General features: G+C 41.0%; 1 protein-coding gene across 1 annotated transcript in view; it reads left to right on the top strand.

Annotated features, from left to right (window-relative positions):
- The window catches only part of LOC122796860, a 137,915-nt gene that overhangs the window by 25,140 nt on the left and 87,504 nt on the right, over positions 1-25,271 (top strand). The gene's annotated exons all lie outside the window — the stretch shown is intronic.

The raw sequence follows: 25,271 nt of genomic DNA on the forward strand, positions 1-25,271 counted from the left end.
TCTGTTCTGGAACCATCTAGAGCTTAAATAAATTGTCTTCTCTCGGATGTTGGAGCATAATCAGCTGTTTAAACAGGCAGCAGGGCTTTAGTTAGTTTATAAATAAGATTTCCACATTTAGAAATAGAGCAATATAGCACTTAATTTTGCAACTCATAAAGATAACCTCAAGTGATGGAAAATCTGGATCTAGGCTAGTTTTGATAAATTACTGTGACAACCCTCAGTAGGTAGGGAAGTAAGGTGATAGATTTTCAATATTTAGGCAGAAACCATTAAAACCTGAAATGGATATGGGATTACATATATCTTTATTATACATTCACTCCAAACTTTCCTTAGCTTAATAATTTGACATGTACCATGCAATATTACGGATGCAGTTTTGAAACCTATCCTTAAATTTTGATTTCTGCCACTGACATTGCTAGTTTATCACTAGCTACTAATCTGCACAGAGTACTACAGAAGCAGACTATAAGTACGTCAGTGGCATTTGTCACACAGTGAAACCTTAATGCAGTTATTTACAACCTTTAATTACATATGGCTGCCAGCTGCAATCACAAATTTACATTTTTGAATATTTGGACCACCTTTCAGACATCTTACAGGAATTGAAAAATGTTAGTATGCAAACTGCTGCATATCTAAATGAAGCAGCATATAACATTATATATGGTAGCAATACTATGCTTACTAACATATCATATTTATTTAATTTACATTTATTTATCAGGAGAGTCTAATTGGACAGTCTGTCCATTTTCAGTGGAAGCCCAGGGAGAAAAGGTGCAGTATGAATAATAGTGTATAAATCAATATACATAACAATAACAGTAACAATGACAATGTTCTGGACAAGCTCACTTAAGACAATCCAGCGTGGCTACTATGGCAGGATGGCACAAACTGACACATAGTGATGTACAACTGCACAGTAATGGCAGCAACTGTTGTATAGTGTCACATACATGGAAACTTGTCTGAGTCTTACAGAGGTGTATAAGAAGTAGAAAAGGGGACATCAAGCAGCTGAACAGCATATAGAAAAGTATAGAGTAGGAAGGGAGGCTGGACAATTATTTTATGTGGTTAATGCTCACTTCTATTTATATAAAGAGATGGAGTGAGGAGAAAGAGTGACAGAAAACCAGGGGAAGAACAGGGGGAGTTAGATCATTCTGCTGCAGAATTAAATAAAGAACAGCATAAACAAATAGGGGTTCTGTGTATGTACGCCTTCTGGGATGGCAAAGCACAGAATGGACAAAGACAACAAAGGGGTAGACAGGTGGTGATGTGAGGGTTGGACAATGCTCTAGGTATGGGGCTAAACACAATAGGAAGGATGTTCATCATTCTGGAGACTGGGTGGGGTGCTTGCAGCCTGAAGGGGTTCACTTTGGTCCGGAGGAACACTGTTGCCATTAATCATCAGCAGGTGGATCAAGGCAGCTAGTGGTATGCCCACTAACTCCTCTGGAAGCCTGAGTTCAGGGTTAGCCAGGTGAGTAAATTTGCAATCTGCTCCAGGAAGAATTCTATATAGACCATATTTCTATCCAGTATTCTCTGACTAACAGCTTTGTCTATCACCAACTTCTGAAGTTGCATTTTAGCCACCATGGACAATTGGGCTAGCTACCTCTTGTGAGAGATCAACACCCCCACCAGCGAGGCTCTTCTAGCCCCATCACCCTGTCTATCTGCAGTCTCAACAGGGGTTGTCTGTGGTTGAGGCATCTACTGAGTCATATGGCCATTTGGACCTGCAGGTAGGAGACACAATGAGCAGAATTGCCATAAGTAAACACATCCTACTAGTGGAAAAGATATGTATGTAACTGAGGTTAGCATTTGTCAGTTTAACTAAGCTTACCTAGCTATCAGTCTTTCCTGCTTCATGTGAAAGCTTTCACATTTCCGACTGCATTCTGCTGAAAGAGAAAAGTTAGGATTAATAGTTGCACAACAACTCAATTCACGCTTTGCAGATATAAGTGACACTACACACAACAAAAGGGGACACTAAATATCCACAATAAAATGTGCAGAGCTTATTGGAGCTTGCTGTGATTCAGGGTTCATAAATGAACAACACTACAGCTCTGCAAGTTGATAAAGCCATGCAGTGAAACTATAGAATTAGACAAAGCTCTGCAGTGAACATCATACGCAGAGACACAACACATAATTGAAAGATTTCATGCTGACTGTACTGTATTACCTTGCAAGAATGCGAAACATGAGCTCACAGACTGACACATTTGCATGTGATAACACATCCTTTGGCAGAATGGCAGAAAGAGCCTGAGAACACTATGAAGACATACAGTATTTGCAGCTGCACTGGTATGTGGTATACAAGTATGTTGTATGCATAAATGGGAATGAAAGGTGTGCACAGCAAAGTACAAAAAAGGGGAACACCAAGCTTAGGTCACACAACAGGACAACATAATAGGAGTGTGCAGGATAGGGGGCAGCAGTGTTTTTTCAGGGATAATACCCTGTTCTTTCATTATATTGGAAGGAAGAGAAAGGGAGAGTGTGAAGGGGAAAGAATGAGGAAAGGGGAGTATGAATAGTATGCAGGATCAGGTAGCCCCACATGTAACATAACAAACAAGGGTGGAAGCGTGCATACCAGTATGAGGAAACACAGGATGTACAGAGTGAGATAAGCATAGGGAGACAAATGTAGATGGGGAAGGCAGAACAATGCACAATGTATGGAGTGTGGTAAATGAGGAACTGAGCATACTAGGGATAGGGTGGGGGTACAAACAGCAGTGTGCCATCTGCTTCTCCAACCCAGAGAGACATTACAGGGATCTGTTATGTTGTGATGGATCATGTTGGCCAGTAGTATGGTCCACATGTTATTCTGAGGTCCAATGATAAGCGTCAGTCAGGCAAGTAAATCTGCCATCCATCCCAGGAGCTACACATCTGTGTATTACACTCTCCACAGCATCCTCAAACAAATCATCAGTGTGACTGGGCCACCTTAGCGATTGGAGGCAGGCTACATGCCACTGAGTTAAAGGCGGGTCCCCCGTTTGGCAAGGCACTCACAGCTTCATTCTACTCCTGGTTTTCTTTCATAGTCCCAGCGGGACAGGATGCATTGGAGGTGCCTGCTAAGCCAACCTGTTATTCGGACCTGCAGTGAAGATACATGCTGGGAAATTTGCCATGGGAAAGTCTACCCTGATATGGGACTGAATATATTTCAAACAACTGAAACATGTCAGCACTTGTGAAGGACTCTAACCATTATTAGCTACAAGCCTCTCCTGTCTACTGCTGTGGGTGACACAATTACTGTCAAGTTGCTGTTTTTATTAAGAGAGAGAGAGAGAGAGAGAGAGAGAGACAAATAAGACAAGTTTCACAAGGGTAAGGTACAACACTAGAAAACAGACATGTCTCACTTCCATAACATGTCCCTATAGCTGTTTAACAGGCTGCAGGCAAATGTGTTTTTTCCAGTGGATATGTTAATATGCTTAAAACAGAATATGACAGTTACACAAGGGTACACCAGATAATGTGTGGGCACATAGTCATGATGTAGAGTAACCCTGCCTGAGTATGTGCAGTCACCATGAGATGATGTAGAATAGCCCTGCCTGAGTATGTGCGGTCACCATGAGATGATGTAGAGTAACCCTGCCTGAGTATGTGCAGTCACCATGAGATGATGTAGAATATCCCTGCCTGAGTATGTGTGGTCACCATGAGATGATGTAGAACCTCAGCTTTGGCCGGCTAAGGACTTGCTGTATTCAACTGGACATATAAGAGAATTTAAGTACCTTTATCTGCTCTTTTTTTTTCAAAAAAATACAGTATTTAAATTGATTTTAACTGTGTGGAAGGAATATTAACTGAACTGGAAATTAGTCAGTGTTTGGTGAACTTTGTTATTTGCTAGTAATTACAGGTGTGGGGGTAGTCACATTCTTTGATTTCCTGTCCTTGCCTATTTAAGTGGTACCATGTGAAATATTTTCTGCTTAAAAACCTCAGCTTTGGCCGGCTAAGGACTTGCTGTATTCAGCTGGACGTATAAGAGAATTTAAGTACCTTTATCTGCTCTTTTTTTTCAAAAAAATACAGTATTTAAATTGATTTTAACTGTGTGGAAGGAATATTAACTGAACTGGAAGTTAATCAGTGTTTGCTGAACTTTGTTAGTTGCTAGAAATTACAGGTGTGGGGGTAGTCACATTCTTTGATTTCCTGTCCTTGCCTATTTAAGTGGTACAGTGTGAAATATTTTCTGCTTAAAAACCTCAGCTTTGGCCGGCTAAGGACTTGCTGTATTCAACTGGACGTATAAGAGAATTTAAGTACCTTTATCTGCTTTTTTTCCCCCAAAAAAATACAGTATTTAAATTGATTTTAACTGTGTGGAAGGAATATTAACTGAACTGGAAGTTAGTCAGTGTTTGGTGAACTTTGCCATTTGCTAGTAATTACAGGTGTGGGGGTAGTCACATTCTTTGATTTCCTGTCCTTGCCTATTTAAGTGGTACAGTGTGAAATATTTTCTGCTTAAAAACCTCAGATTTGGCCGGCTAAGGACTTGCTGTATTCAACTGGACGTATAAGAGAATTTAAGTACCTTTATCTGCTCTTTTTTTCAAAAAAATACAGTATTTAAATTGATTTTAACTGTGTGGAAGGAATATTAACTGAACTGGAAGTTAGTCAGTGTTTGCTGAACTTTGTTATTTGCTAGTAATTACAGGTGTGGGGGTAGTCACATTCTTTGATTTCCTGTCCTTGCCTATTTAAGTGGTACAGTGTGAAATATTTTCTGCTTAAAACCTCAGCTTTGGCCGGCTAAGGACTTGCTGTATTCAACTGGACGTATAAGAGAATTTAAGTACCTTTATCTGCTCTTTTTTTCAAAAAAATACAGTATTTAAATTGATTTTAACTGTGTGGAAGGAATATTAACTGAACTGGAAGTTAGTCAGTGTTTGCTGAACTTTGTTATTTGCTAGTAATTACAGGTGTGGGGGTAGTCACATTCTTTGATTTCCTGTCCTTGCCTATTTAAGTGGTACAGTGTGAAATATTTTCTGCTTAAAACCTCAGCTTTGGCTGGCAAAGGACTTGCTGTATTCAACTGGACGTATAAGAGAATTTAAGTACCTTTATCTGCTCTTTTTTTCAAAAAAATACAGTATTTAAATTGATTTTAACTGTGTGGAAGGAATATTAACTGAACTGGAAGTTAGTCAGTGTTTGCTGAACTTTGTTATTTGCTAGTAATTACAGGTGTGGGGGGTAGTCACATTCTTTGATTTCCTGTCCTTGCCTATTTAAGTGGTACAGTGTGAAATATTTTCTGCTTAAAACCTCAGCTTTGGCTGGCTAAGGACTTGCTGTATTCAACTGGACGTATAAGAGAATTTAAGTACCTTTATCTGCTCTTTTTTTCAAAAAAATACAGTATTTAAATTGATTTTAACTGTGTGGAAGGAATATTAACTGAACTGGAAGTTAGTCAGTGTTTGCTGAACTTTGTTATTTGCTAGTAATTACAGGTGTGGGGGTAGTCACATTCTTTGATTTCCTGTCCTTGCCTATTTAAGTGGTACAGTGTGAAATATTTTCTGCTTAAAAACCTCAGCTTTGGCCGGCTAAGGACTTGCTGTATTCAACTGGACGTATAAGAGAATTTAAGTACCTTTATCTGCTCTTTTTTTTCAAAAAATACAGTATTTAAATTGATTTTAACTGTGTGGAAGGAATATTAACTGAACTGGAAGTTAGTCAGTGTTTGCTGAACTTTGTTATTTGCTAGTAATTACAGGTGTGGGGTAGTCACATTCTTTGATTTCCTGTCCTTGCCTATTTAAGTGGTACAGTGTGAAATATTTTCTGCTTAAAAACCTCAGCTTTGGCCGGCTAAGGACTTGCTGTATTCAACTGGACGTATAAGAGAATTTAAGTACCTTTATCTGCTCTTTTTTTTTCAAAAAAATACAGTATTTAAATTGATTTTAACTGTCTGGAAGGAATATTAACTGAACTGGAAGTTTTGACTCTGCTCTTCAGTTAGTCCCACACAACCTCCCTGTTTTTGTTTTGGTGTTAATCTTAGTGGCCTTGCAACTGCCCGCCCCTCTTGTAAATTTGTGTTTGGATACTCCTTCTGGGCCCATCTCATTTGCTCACTCAACTAAGTGCATTGAGATCATATTCTGATTTCAGGCACTCCTACTGTGTACAAAGAGAGCATCTGGGAAACAGAAAAGAAAAAAAAAATAAATAAATAAGCTTGTTTCCTGCCTTTCCTGTTAAGTGGTATAGACTATTTGTAGGCTTCTGAGCCCCCAAGCCCTTCTGTGTTGGAGGGAAGCCTTCTAGCTTTTTTTTTTTTTCTTATAACTAGCCAGTTTTCTAGTTTCAGCACTCAAATCTGTTTCTTTGATCTCAGCACTTATTCAGAAAAAAAAAAAAAATTTCATCTGCTTTTGCTGTACTTGTGTTTCTACCTACTTTTTTTTACTTTTGCATCATCTTAAAAGTACTCAATTGTATTTATTACTGCTTGGTGTAACTCATTCTAAGCCTTTTGGTTTAAACACTTGGGCTTCGGACCAGTTGTTTTGCACTGGGAGGGTTTGTGGTCTGCACTGTAGTGGCAGAACAGGTAGCTTACATCCTTCTAGGTTGGGAACTGCTGATTTGAGGGCTCAGTGTCTGTTATTCTAAAAGTGTATTAATTCTGGTTTAAGCACTTGGGCTTTCATCCAGTTATTTTACATTAAGAGGGTTCGTGGTCTGCACTCTTGTGGGAGGAGAGGCTGGACTCTGCCCTTCTGAGCTGGGAATTTCTGGTTAAAGGCTTATAGTGCATGCATATCTGAACTGCTTCTTACTGAAGTTGGTGCGCCTTGTTTGCTGTGGCATAGACTGGATTCGGGCCTGCTGGATCTAGCTTTGTTTGTGTAACTTGAGCACTAATCCAGGCATTCTCTAAAGTATTCAATTGTATTTATTACTGCTTGGTAGTAACTTGATTAAAGTGTAGCTATCATTCTAAGTCTTTTGGATTAAGCACTTGGGCTTCAGACCAGTTGTTATACATTAGGAAGGTTTGTGGCATGCACTGTGGTGGCAGGACAGGTAGCTTTCATCCTTCTAAGTTGGGAACTGTTGTTTGAGAGCCCAGTGTCTGTTATTCTTAAAGTGTATTAGTTCTGGTTTAAGCACTTGGGCTTCAGGCCAGTTATTTTACATTAAGAAGGTTTGTGGTCTGCACTCTTGTAGGAGAAGAGGCTGGACTCTGCCCTTCTGAGCTGGGAATTTCTGGTTAAAGGTTTATAGTGCCTGAATATTTGAACTGTATCTTACTGAAATTGGTACACCTTGTTTGCTGTAGCATAGACTAGATCCAGGCCTGCTGAATCTAGCTTTGTTTATATGCTTGTTGTTTGTTCCCTTGTTATTTCCCTGGAATGCTAATTCCACCTAATACGCGGCTTCTCAGCGCTTCTGTGGATCACTAGTGATATCTGCATTGCTTACTGTACTTATTTCCTTGTTTCACTTGAAAGAAAGTTACTGTTTGTCGTTTTTGCATTTAAGTTACCTGTAACACATTGCACTTAAGTTACCTGCCACTTGCTCACTAAAGCAATTATATAAGTCAGCACTAAAAATTAAAAGCACTACACCCTCACTCCCCACTGGCCCTGGTTTTCAATTATTAAGGAATTCCCAATATTATTCTAGCATGTCCAAAGGTGAGTTGTCAATCTCCTATCCGGTCCAGCTGGTGAATCTGGGAATCTTGAGGCAATGTTACAACTGCCTCATGTACACAGGCAACCCTCTCCTCCTCCCAACAAATTCCAACACATGTGAGAGATGCAACCATATAACCAAACTGGAGGCTAAGCTCTCTCAACTCAGTACTGGCATAACCAGTCAGGAGGAGAAGGAAACCACACTCACTACAATTCCAGTCTCACATAGACCTACCACGACAGCAAACCAAACACATAATCACACAAATCATACTGGAGGCTCTAAATAAAGATCTGTCAAGCAGCAGAGACCTCCAAAGCAGACACCCAAGCAGCCGCTACCCCAAAACAAAACACGTGCAACACATATCTCACAAAGCCAGTGTGCCGAACAGTCTCAGCCCTTAAGACTAAACAACACACCTGATACACTTGTAATAGGTGACTCTATCGTCAGGCACACTGACGTCCCGCTCACCAGGCTGAACAAGGAGAGGGTCACGGTGAGCAGCCTTTCGGGCGCTAGGATCCGCCACATAACACAAGCACTCAGGTCACTCCAAAGCAAGTACAAATATGACTCAGTCATTGTCCATGCTGGTGTAAATGACCTGAGATGCACCTCCCTGGACTACATGAAAAGAGACATAAAGGAGCTCTCTGAGCATGTAGCCCAGGCCGGTATGACCCTGACCTTGAGTAGCATCTTACCCTCACCAAGAATGATGCCACGGTATGAAGACAAGATGATCAATTTCAACAATTGGCTTACGTACTGGTGTCATTCAAAGGGGATCCAATGCCTGTCAGCTTGGGATGATATGCTCGACAAGCCACGATGCTTCGCTAGGGACGGCTTGCACCTGTCACTCCTGGGCTTTCGGATATTGGCAAAAGCTCTTGCTACCCCCATAGTGCCTTTTTTAGGCAAGGCTCAAAAGACAAACCCACCTCCATAGGTATCACAAGGGATAAGAAACTAAGAGTAATGCTACTCAATGCCAGAAGTCTAAACCTCAAGATGCACGCACTCAAAACTCTCCTTAGCATGGAGAACATCGATATCTGTGCAGTAACAGAAACCTGGTTCAGGGCTCCCGAGAGCACCCCAGCACTACCAGGTTATACCTCATACCATGCTTTTCGGCCCCAAAACTTGGACTGAACCACAAAAGGAGGGGGAGTATCGATATTCATCAAAGATACCCACACCTCCAGGTTGGTGGCAAAGCACGAAGCATCAGAGACTATCCATGTGCAACTAACAGTGGGTAAAACTGCCTTCCAGTTTATAGCCTGCTACAGACCACCCTCCCAAACCCAGGAACCCCACTCAGCCTTCCTGAGAACACTGGAAAATATGAAGATCTCTCCAAACACCATTATATTGGGCAACTTCAACTACCCAAACATAGACTGGGAGCATTACTCTAGCTCCAACACCCTAGCCCAAAGGTTCCAAGAATTTATAAACTCAAATGCTATGGAACAACTTGTTACCACTCCCACAAGAGGGGAAAACATACTGGACCTGATCATCACCAACATGGGGACTCTATGCTCCAGACCAGAAGTGTATCCCTCACTGGTAAGATCAGACCATAAACTAATCTCACTGGATATTCACATCCCGATCCCACCCCCTGCCCAGAAAACCACAGTGAAAAACTTCTCTGAATCAAATTTCACACTCCTCAAAACCGAGGTGGAATCCTTCAAAGCCCCCGGGCCTGTGGAAAATACGGCCCAGACCGCAGAATCCTTTATAAACGCATTCTATGAACACCTTCAGGAATGCATGGATCATGCGATCCCAAATAAAACCAAGACCCAATCCTCCAAAGGCAGATGTCCTGTCTGGTGGACCCCAGCCATAAACAAACTATACAATAGAAGGAGGAAGCTACTAAATGATAGAGCAAAATCCAAGAAAGGGAAGGCATCACTGATCAGTATTAGCAAAAAACTACGGGCACACATAAAATTGTCTAAGGCCAGCTTCGAGAGAAAAATTGCACAGGACACTAAGGATAATCACAAGGCTTTCTTTAGTTATGTTAGGAACCTGGGTGGTAATTCCCAGATATGCTCAGAATTAGTCCAAAATGACAAAAAATACACCGAACCCACAGACATTGCCAACATCCTAGCTGACAGGTTCAGTGCAAACTTCTCCCCCTCCCCACCAAAAGGGCAAATATCTATCCCAGCAGAGTGCTGCCCCTGACATCTCAGATGCTCAGGTAAGAGCCACCCTCTCCAAAGCAAAAACACAGCATCAATGGGACCAGACGGTGTCCTGGGCTGCGTCCTACATGAACTCCAAGAAGAGCTAAACCCAAACATAAAACTACTGTTCAATCTCAGCCTTACTACAGGATATGTGCCCAAAGAGTGGCGTACAGCAACAGTGGTCCCTCTCCATAAAGGTGGTGCCTCAACGGATCCTGGAAACTATCGCCCCATAAGCCTGACTAGCTTGGTCTGCAAAGCTATGGAAAGGATCATCATGGACCTCATAAATAAAGATATTGGGGACCTACAAACACTGGATCCTTCCCAGTTCAACTTTGTTAAGGGCAGATCCTGCCTCCTAAACCTGGTTGATTTCTTTGAAACAGTCACCAAGGCCATTGCCAGGGGAAGGTGGTCCACACAGCCTACCTGGACCTCGCAAAAGCCTTCGATACAATACCCCACTCGGGCATTATAGATAAGCTCACCAGCTTAAATATAAACCCCTATGTCACTAGATGGATTGCAAATTGGCTCAAGGACAGAACCCACATGGTTAGAATTGCTGGAGCCATGTCAGACTCCAAACCAGTTACAAGTGGTGTCCCACAAGGCTCAGTCCTGGGACCTCTCTTGTTCGGTATATATTTCTCGGAGGTACAGGCCAACACGGAAGGACTGTGGCTGACCAAGTTCGCAGATGACTGCAAACTGTCGCCATAATTGACTCTCCAGCCGACACAAGCATCCTCCAAAAGGGCCTCATAGAAACAGACAACTGGTGCCAGAGCCATGGCCTCAAGCTAAATGCCAAAAAGTGTATAGTCATCCCCTTTGGCAAAAACAAAGTGCCCACAAATTTCCACATAGGTGGTAATCCATTAAGTACAGAAGAAGTAATTAGGGACCTGGGGACCCAAGTTGATAGCAGTCTCCCATTTGACAACCACGTGGCCAAAGTGGTTAGAAAAACATTTTATATAGCCCACCTAATCATGAAGGGATTCACATCTAGATCAGGGGACGTCATCGTGCCTCTTTACTCATCCCTCATCAGGCCCATAATTGAGTACAATGCCCCTTTTGGGATGTACCTTACCAGACACCTGCAGCAACTGGAAAGACCCCAAAAGTACCTCACAAAGAGGATCAAAGGGCTCAAACAGATGCCATATGCTGCCTGGTTAAAGAAACTCCAGCTCTACTCAGTGGCATACCGCCTGTTCAGAGGCGATCTGTGCCTGACTATAAAGCCATGTCCAACCCGGAATTAATGTACATGCTGCACCTCAGAAAATCCAAATCCCATTGAGCTACGCGCTCGAGAGACTTGAACCTCAGCACTGAAATAAATAGGACATGCTGGAGGGACAGATTCATAACCCAGAGGCTCCCTTCACTCTGGAATAAAATCCCAGTCCAGGTTAGGCAGAGTCCCTCATTGACTCTCTTCAAGAGGAATCTTGATGAGTGGATGGGAGATCGTAGGTTTACCCCGGGTATCACTTCTGTGTCACTGTTAGACAGAGGCACAGTATACTAACCTCGAAAAAGGGCATAGCAAAATAAATTTAAAATGGGTGGCGAAAGCCAAACACATTCTGGCTAGGCTTATAAATGCCCTAGGGCAGATAGCCTAGTATGAACCTATGAACCTAATAGCTCTGCCTGAGTATGTGCAGTCACCATGAGATGATGTAGAGTAACCCTGCCTGAGTATGTGCAGTCACCATGAGATGATGTAGAGTAACCCTGCCTGAGTATATGTGGGCACCTTGAGATGATGTAGAGTAACTCTGATCACATACAGAGCCTTATAGAGACCCTGCTGAATGTATTCCCGCATCTGTCCCTATGTCTGTCACATGGCATGTCCACATAGCTGTACCTGTAATTATAGTATGGCATAACTAGCTGGCATGCTACTACTCCCAGTATTATAATCCATAGCTCTGTGTCATGTGTTCACATGTGTCTGCATGTGCCGAAGGAATAGAACACTGCAAGTGTTACATAGTCTCAGCCCTGCAGAAAATGACATCCCACTACAGACACTTAGGACACATGGGTGGGCGCCTGTTAGAATGAAAGGGTGCTGGCCAGCCTTTACATGACTAGGAGTGGCAAGCAGTGATCCATGACATAAATGCTGTTGAGAACCACAGTGTACTATTACACAGTGTTGTAAGCATTTTACTGACATGCTGCAGTTCCCTAGCATCTGTGAAGTCAGCTATGGGGGGGGGGGGGAGCACCTGTGAGCAAAAGGCTTATCGATCCACAGGAGCTCTGGTCTGGTTCTATCCCCAGTAGATTTCTGTGAAGTTCTGCACAAAGAGACTGGACCCTGACCAAAACATATGCTACCTGTGTTTTGTTAGACAGCCCTGTCAGGATTACTGCAGAGGTAGCTTGGGACAGGACCAAAGCTAGGATGTGGCAAAAACATCTGCTCCAGGCTGAGGATGTTAGGAAGTGGGATTGGCAACACTAAATGGGTGGAATTGCATTACTGACATTGATTTAAACAGCTGTACTTGAGTAACATTGCAGAAATTTAAATGACTTAATGAGTTGTTCTTAGTGCCTGGCAGGCTGCATAGTAACTACACTCTTTGCTGCAGTTTTGTTTTGTGTGCACACCATTGACAACTGACCTATCATTTTATCCATTTCTTTCTGATAATTTCATAAATGCAACAATGCCCACTTTTTCTGTGTGATGTACTTTTGTTTTAAGTAATCCATATGGACCTTTTTGACTGACCTAAAAAAATGTTGGCTTGATTTTTAATTGTCCTTTTACTAGGTCCTGACACTTCAAAAATTTAAATTCTATTCTTTCAAAAAAAAAAAAGATTTGAAACTTATTGGAACACTTAAGGGATTTTGGCAGAGGGCACAGTTCCCTTACACCCTATTTGGAGGACTCTCCCCCCGACCCTGCTACTTGAACATACTAATTCTGTTAGTGTACCACTGGGTAGGGTGAAAACTCAGAATTAGTATATATTCTTCCATTTGCATTTCTGTCTCCCTTACAAGGATTGCAATTACATTCCTTTGACTTGGTGCAGACCCATATTGCATACATATGTCTCTTTTTTAACTTTCCCTCCCCGCATATAGTCCTTTTCATGCTGAATGTGGATACAGATGTAGACAGTACCAACAGTACCTTTACCAGCATAATTAATGATAGATGGATTACTGTTTAAGATTCCTCCTTGAACCTCCTTCATCTGGTACTGAATAGTCTGCTAGGGAATCTTGATGGAGCTCTTTCACACCTTCACAGCACTTGGATAGCACACCTTTTATCTTTCACAAATCGCTGAATAAGTGGTTTGTGCCATAGAAACTCATACATGAAAAATTATTAGCTATCATTCTTGTGTGACTGCCATTCCAGTTGTGCCTTCTCTTTTCTTGGCACCTTTGGAGACTTTTACCCCTCTAGAAGATTGCTTGGAAGGTGGTTTAGATCAGATGGCCATAAGTAAACTAAAGCTTGACCCTGCAAAGACAAAAGACTGCATGCCACCACCCATCCCTCACAGATTCCTTTCTTTCTCTATATTTTTTCAGGGTGATCATTTGGAATTTGTATCTTGTGTGTGTGTGATCTGGGAGTGAATCTCAATGACAGGCAAACAATTAAAGATGATTTGTCAGCTGTCATCAAGATATTCTATTTATATCTGAAGAATATTGCCTTGGATGAACCACCTTATTGGCTACACGGACCTCATGACAGTGGCTTTTGCTCCTGTGTCTTCTTACTTGGACTGTTATAATGTCTTCATGCTCGAAGGTGCTGAATTAGTGTAGATGCAGTAGACTCAGAACTCTGTAGCCAGTCTTTTATTTGAAATTCATCAGTCTTATTATCCTGTGCTACATGATCAGCACTGGATACTGACTCCTAAAGTCATGTTACATCACTGCTTCAGGATCTGTACTGGTTCCTCCAGTCATGTTACATCTGCGCTGCACCATCTGTGGTAATTCATGGGTGTTTTTTTTTTTTCCCAAATGGGATGACTATGCATTTTTTGGCATTTAGCTTGAGGCCATGACTTTGACACCAGGTGTCCGTCTCAGTAAGGCCCTTTTGGAGGATGTCCATGTCAGCCAGAGAGTCAATTATGGCTCCCAGTTTGCAGTCATCAGCGAACTTGGTTAGCCATAGTCTTCCTGTGTTTGCCTGTACTTCTGAGGAGTATATGCCAAACAGTTATGTTCCCAGGACCGAGCCTTGTGGGACACCAGTTGTGACTGGTTTAGAGTTGGACTTGGAGCCCGCTATTCTTACCGTATGAGTTCTGTCTGTAAGCCAGTTGGCAGCCCGTCTTGTGAAGTAGGGGTATATGTTCAGGCTGGTGAGTTTTTCTGTAATACCCAAGTGGGGAATGGTGTCAAAAGCCTTGGCGAGGTCAAGGTAGGCTGTGTGAACCACTTTTCCCTCATCTATGACCTTGGTGACTGTCATGAAGAAGTCAACCAAGTTTAGTAGGCATGATCTGCCCTTAACAAAGCCGGACTGGGTTGGGTCAAGTGTTTGGAGGTTCCCAATGTCTTTGTTAATGAGTTCCATGATGATGCACTCCATGGCTTTGCAGACCAGGCTAGTCAGGCTTATGGGGCGATAGTTACCAGGGTCAGTTGTGGCCCCTGCTTTGTGGAGAGGAATAACCATTGCTGTGTGCCATTCTACAGGCATGTAGTCTGTGGAGAGGCTGAGGTTGAACAGCGTGGTTAGGTGGGGGGTTAGTTCGTTCTGTAGTTCGTGAAAGACACAGCCTGGGACACTATCTGGCCCCATTGATGCTGTGTTTTTGGCTTTTGAAAGGGCTGTTTTCACCTGTGCGTCTGTGATTTCCGGGACACTACACTTTTCCGGTATTGTTGTGGGCCCTTTTGGGGGTGAGAGGGGGGTGTGAAGTTTGCACTGAATCTATCTGCCAGGATGTTGGCAATATCAGTAGGTTCAGTATATTTTGTGCTATTTTGCACTAGTTCAGTGCATATCTGCGAGTTGCCACTTAGATTCTTAACATAGCTAAAGAAGGCTTTGTGGTTATCTTTTGAATACTTGGCTATTTTTCTTTCAAAGTTAGCCTTGGATGATAATATGAGGGACCTTAGTTTCTTACTGATACTAATCAGGGATGTCTTTCCTTCTTGGGATTTGCTTTTTTTCTGAACTAGTTTCCTCCTTCTATTGTATAGCCTGTTTATGGCAGGGGTCCACCAAACTGATTTCCTTCTCTTAGAGGAGTGAGTCTTGGTTTTGCTAGGGATGGCATGATCCATGCATCCTTGTCGGTGCTCATAGAGTGCATTTGTAAAGGTTTCTGCATCTTGGGCAGCATTATCCTTTAGCATGAGGGCTGTGAAACTTACCACCTCTGTCTTAAGTAAGATGAAATTTGCTTTAGAAACGTTTTTTAGTGTGGTTTCCTTAGTTTGGCGTGGTGGTGGGGTGTGGACATCCAGAGTGATTAGTTTATGGTCTGATTTAACCAGTGACAGGTTGACCTCTGGAGTGGAATACCTTTCGCCCATGTTGGTGATGACCAGGTCCGATATGTTTTCACCTCTGGTAGGGGAGTTTACCAGCTGATCCAGGGCATTTGAGTTGAATTCCAGGAAGCGCTGGGCCTGGGAGTTTGTACACGAGTAGTTTTCCAGTGAATGGTAGGGTAATTGAAATCACCCAATATCAGTGTGTTCGGTAGGACCTTCATATTTTCCAGTGTCTCCAGAAAGATGGAGTGGTGGTCCTGGGTCATGGGGGGTGATCTGTAGCAGGCCACAATTTGCATTGCAGATTTGCCCGATGTTAGTTGCACATGGATGATCTCAGGGGTATCATGCTGCTCCACTAACCTGGAGGTGTAGGTATCCTTGATGAATATGGATACACCCCCTCCTTTTGTGTTTTGGTCCATGTTCTGTGTCCAAAATGTGTGGTATGAGTTGTAGCCCGGTAGTGCTGGGGTGCTCTCTGGACCCTTGAACCAGGTTTCAGTTACTGCACAGTTGTTGACGTTCTCCATACTGAGGAGTGCTTCGAGTGCATGCATTTTGAGATTTAAACTCCTGACGTTGAGTAGCATAACCCTCAGTTTTTTGTTAATTGTGCTATTTATGGAGGTGGGTTTGACTTTTGAGCCTTGCCTAAAAAAGGCACTATGGGGGCAGCAAGAGCCTTAGCCAGTATTCAAAAGCCTAGTGGTGATAGGTGCAAGCTGTCTCTTGTGAAGCAATGCGGCTTGTCGAGCATGTCATCCCAGGCTGACAGACACTGGATCCCCTTTGAATGACACCAGAAGCTTAGCCAATTGTTGAAATTGATCCTTTTTTCTTTATACTGAGGTATCATTCTTGGCGAGGGCAGGATGCTACTCAGGGTCAGGGTCATACCAGCCTGGACTACATGATCAGAGAGCTCTTCCATGTCTTTTTTCATGTAGTCCAGGGAGGTACATCTCAGGTCATTCACACCAACATGAACAATGACAGAGTCATATTTGTACTTGTTCTGGAGTGACCTGAGTGCTTGTGTTATGTGGCGGATTCTGGCTCCTGACAGGCAGCTAACAGTAGTCTTCTGCTTGTCCAGCCTAGTGAGTGGGACATCAGTGTGCCTGACTATAGAGTCACCTATTACTAGTGTGTTAGGTATGTTATTTCGCCTTAAAAGCTGTGATTGTGCGGCACACTGATTTTGTGTTTTATGTGTTGTCTGGTTTGTGACGGGAGGTGCAGGTTGTTGGGTGTCTGCTTTGAAGGTCTCTGACGCTTTTGCAGGTTTTTATTTAGAGCCTCAGAGTATGATTTTGTGTATTTATGTGTATTTTTTGCCAGTGCTGGTTTAGTAGGTATGTGTGTGGCTGGAGGTGTGGTGCAAGTGTTAACCTTCTCCTCTTGACTGTCTGTTCCAGTCTTGGGTGGAGACAGCTTAGCTTCCAGTTTGGCTGTATAATTGCATCTCTTGCATATGTTAGTGTTTTGTGGTAGGAGGAGAGGGTTGTCTGTGTACATGAGGCAGTTGTAACACTGCCTCAGGATATCCAGATTCACCAGCTGGACTGGAGAGTACACCTAAAATTGCCCTTTGGTCATGCCTGAATAGTAGGGTGAGCTGCTTAGTCACTTGGTTGGTGAGGGGTGAATAAAGAGCCTTGCCCTGCTGGGCAATCAAGTGTCAGGGTATATTAGTGCTTGCTATTAGGTCTGAGCAAGTGCTGGGCTGTAGGATGCTTTTTGAGTGCTTAGGTTGGGAGTTAGACTAGTTTCAAGGGAAAAACTGAAGAGGAGACTTAGTGGAGTCGGGAATAATTTAACCGTAGCTAACATGGTGCTGCCCGGCGTGCAATACCATGCAAACGCAGTTTTTATAATAGGAAATGAAAGAGATAGAAATTAGCCCAAAATGGCCAATAAACTACTAACTTCTGGGCTGGAACCACTCCTCCAGGGACAGATAGGCTGCTCAAAGCTCCCCTCTCTCACAGGTGAACAGAGAAACTTCCTTCTATCCAAGTAAGATATGGGCAACTCAGAAACTAGTATCACAGCCCTGAATTCAGCACTAGCCTGAAAGCTGGACTATACTAGCTTAGAAAGGCGGGAAACAAGGAATTTTTTTGTTTTTTTGTTTTTTTTTTAAAGAAAAGGCAAAAACAGTAAAAAATACACTTAAAATAGCTTTAAACTACTACAAATTATCAGAAAAGGCTATTGCACTTTAGTGTGTAGCCTACAACAGTTAAAGAAATTATTTAAACAAAAAACGACTTTTTAAAAGTGCAGGCAGTCAAATAAGTACAATATGTGAAAAAAAACAGGCTTTTAAATCACATTAAACGCTGGAAAATCTGCGTTTAGGTGGAGAACAGTTAAGTACAGCAAGAAATTACAGAAAACTGATACTTAATCACTCCAAAGTCTCTCTTCTAAGTTAGAAGGCTTGTATCAGTTTAAGCCTGTCTAGTGCGACCCAGTAGGTTAGTTACAGGAAAGATGGGAAACAAGTGCAGATGTGGTCTTTTAAACAAGAAAGTTAAAAGAGACAGACAAACTGTCCAAATGGTCAATAAACTACAATTTCTGGGCCAAGATCTACTCCTCTCATGGTAGACAGGCTACCTTGTGCTTACCACTCCCACTGATAAGCTAGAAGGCTTTCTTCCAACACAGAAAGGCCTGCGGGGCTCAGAAGCTTACCAAATGTCCTGGATACAGCAACTCTGTATCTGGACTTGGTTAGTGACAGGAAAGGTGTGAAACAAGTGCAAGTGCGGCTTTTAAACCAGAAAGTTGAAAGAGATGGAAAAAACTGCCCAAACGGCAATAGCTACAATTTCTGGGCCAGGAACCACTCCTCTTGTGGTAGATAGGCTACCTAAAGCTTACCACTCCCACTGATAAGCTAGAAGGCTTCCCTCCAACACAGAAAGGCTTGGGGGGCTCAGAAGCTTACAAAGAGTCCTGGATACAGCAAATCTGTACCTGGACTAGACTAGTTACATGAAAGGTGGGGAACAAGTACAAATGCAGGCTTTTAAGCCAGCAAGTTGAAAGAGATGGAAAACTGACCAAATAGCCAAATAAACTACAATTTCTGGGCCAAAACTCACTCTTCCCATGGAGGATAGGCTTCCTAGTGCTTACCACTCCCACTGATAAGCTAGAAGGTTTCCCTCCAACACAGAAAGGCTTGGGGGGCTCAGAAGCTTACAAAGAGTCCTGGATACAGAAAATCTATACCTGGACTAGACTAGTAACAGGACAGGCAGGAAACAAGCGCAAACACAGGCTTTTAAATCAGAAGGTTGAAAGAGATGGAAAAGCTTCCCAAATGGCCAATAAACTACAATTTCTGGGCCAGAAACCACTCCTCCTGTGGTAGATAGGTTACCTAGTGCTTACCACTCCCACTGATAAGCTAGAAGGCTTCTCGCCAACACAGAAGGGCTTGGGGGGCTGAGAAGCTTACCAACATTCCTGGATACAGAAAATCTGTACCTGGATTACACTAGTTACAGGAAAGACGGGGACCAAACGCAAAACAGGCTTTTAAACAAGAAAGTAGAAAGAGATGGAAAAACTGCCCAAATGGCTAATTAACTACAATTTCTAGGCCAAAACCCACTCTTCCCATGATAGATAGGCTACCCAGTGCTTACCACTCCCACTGCCTCCAACACAGAAAGGCTTAGGGGCTCAGAAGCTTACCAACAGTCCTGGATACAGCAAGTCTGTATCTGGACTAGACTAGTTACAGGAAAGGCAGGAAACAAGCTTAGAATTTTTTTTTTTTACAGAAAAGCAGCTAAAACAGCAGTAAATACAATTCAAATTGCAGTGCAGTCCAGCACACCTGAGTGTGTAGCAATATATATATTTTATTTATTTATTCATTATTATTTTTTTTAGGGAGGGAACAGAGCAGGCTTAAGAGGCTACAGGGGTTGTCCTTCCCAAATAATCCCTTTGAACAGAGTAGGAGTGCCTGTAATCAGAACATGATCTCACTGCACTCAGTTGAGTAAGCAAATGTGATTGGCCCCGATGGGGTATCAAAATACAAATCTACAAGAGGGTCGGGAAATTTCAAAGCCACCAACATTAACACCAAAACAAGAACAGGGAGGGTGGGTGGGGAACTAACTGTAGAGAGACAGCCACAAATTCAATTGAGTTAATATTCAGTGAGAAACACAAATAAAAAAATACAGTACTATATGAAAAAGAGCAGATAAAACTGTACTTAAATTCACTTATACGTCCAGCTGATTTAAGGTAGCTCTTAGCTGGCCAAAGCTCAGATATTAAGCAGAGATAACCCAAAATATACCACTTATTTAAGGCAGGACAGGATATCAGAGATGAGGTGAAACTACTCCTCACTGATATCAATAGCTACACAGAAATTCTAACAAGTATTCTGTAGAGAGACAGCCACAACGTCAGTTGAGTTAATATTCAGTGAGAAACACAAATAAATAAATTAAATACAGTACTATATGAAAAATAGCAGATAAAAGTGTACTTAAATTCACTTATATGTCCATTTGATTTCAGGTAAAACTTAGCCGGCCAAAGCTCAGATATTAATTAGAGATAACCCAAAAGCAGGACAGAATATCAGTGATGAGGTGAAACCACCCCCCACTGCTATCAGTGGCTGCACAGAAATTCAAACAAGTACTCTGTAGAGAGACAGCCACAACTTCAGTTGAGTTAATATTCAGTGAGAAACACAAATAAATATATAAATTAAATACAGTACTATATGAAAAAGAGAAGATAAAATTGTACTTAAATTCACTTATACATCCAGTTGATTTCAGGTAGAACTTAGCCAGCCAAAGCTCAAATATTAAGCAGAGATACCCCAAAATGTACCACTTATATAAGGCAGGACAGAATGCCAGTGATGAGGTGAAACTACCACCCAGTGCTATCAATGGCTACACAGAAATTCTAACAAGTACTCTGTAAAGAGACCACCACAACTTCAGTTGAAATAATATTCAGTGAGAAACACAAATAAATTAATTAAATACAGTACCATATGAAAAAAGAGCAGATAAAATTGTACCTAAATTCACTTATACATCCAGTTGATTTCAAGTAGATCTTAGCATGCCAAAGCTCAGATATTAAGCAGAGAAAACGCAAAATATACCTCTTATTTAAGGCAGGACAGAATATCAGAGATGAGGTGAAACTACCCCCCACTGCTATGAATGGCTACACAGAAATTCTAACACATACTCTGTAGAGAGACTGCCACAACTTCATTTGAGTTAATATTCAGTGAGAAACATGAATAATTAAATACAGTACTATATGAAAAAGAGCAGATAAAAGTGTACTTACATTCACTTATACGTCCAGTTGATTTCAGGTAGATCTTAGCCGGCCAAAGCACAGATATTAAGCAGAGATAACCCAAAATGTACCACATATATAAGGCAAGACAGAATATCAGTGATGAGGTTAAACTACCCCCCACTGCCATCAATGGCTACACAGAAATTCTAATAAGTACTCTGTAGAGACAGACAGCCACAACTTCAGTTGAGTTAATATTCGGTGAGAAAAAAAATAAATTAAATACAGTACTATATGAAAAAGAGCAGATAAAAATATACTTAAATTCACCTATACATCCAGTTGATTTCAGGTAGAACTTAGCCAGCCAAAGCTCAGATATTAAGCAGAGATAAACCAAAATGTACCACTTATATAAGGCAGGACAGAATATCAGTGATGAGGTGAAACTACCCCTCACTGCTATCAATGGTTACACAGAAATTCTAACAAATACTCTGTAGAGAGAGACAACCACAACTTCAGTTTAGTTAATATTCAGTGAGAAACACAAATAATACACTAAATACAGTACTATATGAAAAAGAGCAGATAAAAGTGTACTTAAATTCACTTATAAATCCTGTTGATTTCATGTAGATCTTAGTGGGCCAATGCTCAGATATTAAGCAGAGATAACCCAAAATGTACCACTTATATAAGCCAGGACAAAATATCAGAGATGAGGTGAAACTACCCACCACTGCTATCAATGGCTACACAGAAATTCTAATAAGTACTCTATAGAGAGACAGCCACAGCTTCAGTTTAGTTAATATTCAGTGAGAAACACAAATAAATAAATAAATTAAATACAGTATTATATGAAAAAGAGCAGATAACAGTGTACTTAAATTCACTTATACATCCTGTTGATTTCAGGTAGATCTTAGCCAGCCAAAGCTCAGCTATTAAGCAGAGACAACCCAAAATGTACCACTTATATGAGGCCGGACAGAATACCAGTAATGAGGTGAAAGTACCCCCTATTAATATCAATGGCTATACAGAAATTCTAACAAGTACTCTGTAAAGAGACCACCACAATTTCAGTTGAAATAATATTCAGTGAGAAACACAAATAAATAAACTAAATATATTACTATATGAAAAAGAGCAGATAAAAGTGTACATAAATTCACTTATACATCCAGTTGATTTCAGGTAGATCTTAGCCAGCCAAAGCTCAGATATTAAACAGAGATAACCCAAAATGTACCACTTATATAAGGCAGGACAGAATATACGTTATGACGTGAAACAATCCCCAACTGCTATCAATGGCTACACAGAAATTCTAACAAGTAATCTGTAGAAAGACAGCCAAAATTTCAGTTGTGTTAAAATTCAGTGAGAAACGCAAATAAATAAACTAAATACAGTACTATATAAAAAAGAGCAGATAAAAGTGTACTTAAATTCACTTATACGTCCAGTTGATTTCAGGAGGATCTCAGCTGGCCAAAACTCAGATATTAAGCAGAGATAACCCACAATATACCACTTGTATAAGGCAGGACAGAATATCAGAGATGAGGTGAAACTACCCCCACTGCTATCAATGGCTACACAGAAATTCTAACAAGTACTCTGTAGAGAGACAGCCACAACTTAAGTTTAGTTAATATTCAGTGAGAAGCACAAATAAATAAAATAAATACAGTACTATATGAAAAAGAGCAGATAAAAGTGTACTTAAATTCACTTATACATCCAGTTGATTTCAGGAAGATCTTAGGTGGCCAAAGCTCAGATATTAAGCAGAGATAACCCAAAATGTACCACTAATATAAGTCAGGACAGAATATCAGCAATGAGATGAAACTACCCCCCACTGATATCAATGGCTACACAGAAATTCTAACAAGCACTCTGTAGAGAGACAGCCACAACTTCAGTTGAGTTAATTTTCAGTGAGAGACACAAATAAATAAATTAAATACAGCACTATGTGAAAAAGAGCAGATAAAAGTGTACTTAAATTCACTTGTACATCCAGTTGATTTGATGTAAATCTTAGTGGGCCAATGCTCAGTTATTAAGCAGAGGTAACCCAAAATATATCACTTATATAAGCCAAGACAGAACATCAGAGATGAGGTGAAACAACCCCCGACTGCTATCAATGTCTACACAGAAATTCTAACAAGTACTCTGTAGAGAGACAGCCACAACTTCAGTTTAGTTAATATTCGGTGAGAAACACAAATAAATAATTTAAATACAGTACTATATGAAAAAGAGCAGATAAAAGTGTACGTAATTTCACTTATATGTCCAGTTGATTTCAGGTAGATCTTAGCCAGCCAAAGCTCAGATATTAAGCAGAGATAACCCAAAATGTACCACCTATATAGGGCAGGACAGAATGCCAGTGATGAGGTGAAACTACCCCCTCTGCTAGAGTAATTCTAATAAGTTCTCTGTAGAGAGACAGCAACAACTTCAGTTCAGTTAATATTCAGTGGGAAACGCAAATAAATAAATTACAGTACTATATGAAAAAGAGCAGATATAAGTGTACTTAAATTCACTTATACATCCAGTTGATTTCAGGTAGATCTTAGCCGGCCAAAGCTCAGATATTAAGCAGATATAACTCAAAATGTAACTCTTATATAAGGCAGGAAAGAATATCAGAGATGAGATGAAACTACCCCCCACTGCTATCAATGTCTATACAGAAATTTTAACAAGTACTCTGTAGAGAGACAGCCACAACTTCAGTTGAGTTAATATTCAGTGAGAAACAAGAATAAATAAATTAAATACAGAACTATATAAAAAAGAGCAGATAAAAGTGTACTTAAATTCACTTATACATCCAGTTAATTTCAGGTAGATCTTAACCAACCAATGCTCAGATATTAAGCAGATATAACCCAAACTGTACGACTTATATAAGACAGGACAGAATATCAGTGATGAGGTGAAACTACCCCCCTCTTCTATCAATGGCTACACAGAAATTCTAACAAGTACTTGGTAGAGAGACAGCCACAACTTCAGTTGAGTTAATATTCAGTGAGAAACACAAATAAATAAAATAAATACAGTACTATATAAAAAAGAGCAGATAAAAGTGTACTTAAATTCACTTAGACGTCCAGTTGATTTCAGGTAGATCTTAGCCAACCAATGCTCAGATATTAAGCAGAGATAATCCAAAATGTACGACTTATATAAGACAGGACAGAATATCAGTGATGAGGTGAAACTACCCCTCCCCCTCACTGCTATCAATGGCTACACAGAAATTCTAACAAGTACACTGAAGAGAGACAGCCACAACTTCAGTTGAGTTAATATTCAGTGAGAAATACAAATAAATAAATTAAATACAGTACTATATGAGCTTCTTCTGCGTGGAGACATGCGTGAATGGGCGTACCTTCGTTGAAGATTGTGCATCAGAGCTGGCAACTCGGTACGTAAAAATCAACTGGCAATCATTAGCGGACCAGAGCTCCGCTGTGGTGACCCCTAACCGGGAAAAGCCGAAAGACACAACAACTATATAAAAAAGAGAAGATAAAAGTGTACTTAAATTCACGTATATGTCCAGTCGATTTCAGGTAGATCTTAGCTGGCAAAAGCTCAGATATTAAGCAGAGATAACCCAAAATGTACCACTTATGTAAGGCAGGACAGAATATCAGTGATGAGGTGAAACTACCCCCCCCCACTGCTATAAATGGCTACACAGAATTTCTAACAAGTACTCTATAGAGAGACAGCCACAACTTCAGTTGAGTTAATATTCAGTGAGAAACACAAATAAATAAATTAAATACAGTATTATATGAAAAAGAGCAAATAAAAGTGTACTTAGATTCACTTATACATACAGTTGATTTCAGGTAGATCTTAGCCAGCCAAAGCTCAGATATTAAGCAGAGATAACCCAAAATGTGCCACTTATATAAGCCAGGACAGAATGTCAGTGATGAGGTGAAACTACCCCCCACTGCTATCAATGGCTACACAGAAATTCTAACAAGTGCTCTGTAGATAGACAGCCACAACTTGAGTTGAGTTAATATTCAGTGAGAAACACAAATAAATAAAATAAATACAGTACTATATGAAAAAGAGCAGATAAAAGTGTACTTAAATTCACTTATACATCCAGTTGATTTAATGTAGATCTTAGTGGGCCAATGCTCAGCTGTTAAGCAGAGATAACCCAAAATGTACTGCTTATATAAGGCAGGACAGAATATCAGTGATGAGGTGAAACTACCCCCCACTGCTATCAAAGGCTACACAGAAATCCATACAAGCAGAGATAACCCAAAATGTACCACTTATATAAGGCAGGACAGAATATCAGTGATGAGGTGAAACTACCCCACACTGCTATCAATG

This window comes from Protopterus annectens, chromosome 3.part0 (genome assembly GCF_019279795.1).
Source record: "Protopterus annectens isolate FY-2018-M chromosome 3.part0, PAN1.0, whole genome shotgun sequence".
NCBI lineage: Eukaryota > Metazoa > Chordata > Ceratodontiformes > Protopteridae > Protopterus > Protopterus annectens.